The following is a 714-nucleotide window of genomic DNA, read 5'->3' as shown; positions in this document are numbered from 1 at the left end:
AAAAAAAAAAAAAAAGTCCCTTTTAACCACACCTGAATTTATGTTAATACGTGATTTTTGAAAATCATCAAATGGGGAGGCCAGTTGCCAGGGGAATCAGCCACGTGGTTGAAAGTCTGTCACTTACAGCACCCCACCCAATGGACCTCCAGGGAGTGCGGAAAGGCTGGAGATTGACTCAATCAATAATGGCCAATGAGTTAATTAATCATGACTATGGAATGAGCCCTCTGTAAAAAGCAAAAAGGATGGGGTTCAAAGAGATTCTGGGTTGGTGAATCCAGAGCAGGTGAACAGGTGGAGTTGCTGGGAGAGTGGTGTGCCTAGAAAGGGCAAAGAAGCTTCAGGCTGGCACGGTGGCTCACCCCTGTCATCCCAGCAATTTGGGAGGCCAAGGCAGGAGGATCACTTGAGGCCAGGTGTTTGAGACCAGCTGAGGCAACATGGTGAGACTCCATCTCTACAAAATAGAAACTTAGCCAGGCCTGTAGTCCTAGCTACTTGGGAGGCTGAGGCAGGAGGATTGTTTGAATCCAGGAGTTTGAGACTGCACTGAGCTATGGTTGAGCTACTACACTCCAGCCTGGGTGACAGAGCAAGACCCCATCTCAAAAACAACAACAACAACAACAACAACAACAACAACAACAGGGGTGGTGGTTGCCAGGTGTGGTGCCAGGTGTGGTGGTTCACGCCTGTAATCCCAGCACTTCC

Source organism: Colobus angolensis, unplaced genomic scaffold (assembly GCF_000951035.1).
Source record: "Colobus angolensis palliatus isolate OR3802 unplaced genomic scaffold, Cang.pa_1.0 Scaffold27, whole genome shotgun sequence".
Taxonomy (NCBI): domain Eukaryota; kingdom Metazoa; phylum Chordata; class Mammalia; order Primates; family Cercopithecidae; genus Colobus; species Colobus angolensis.
This window is presented reverse-complemented; position numbering follows the sequence as displayed.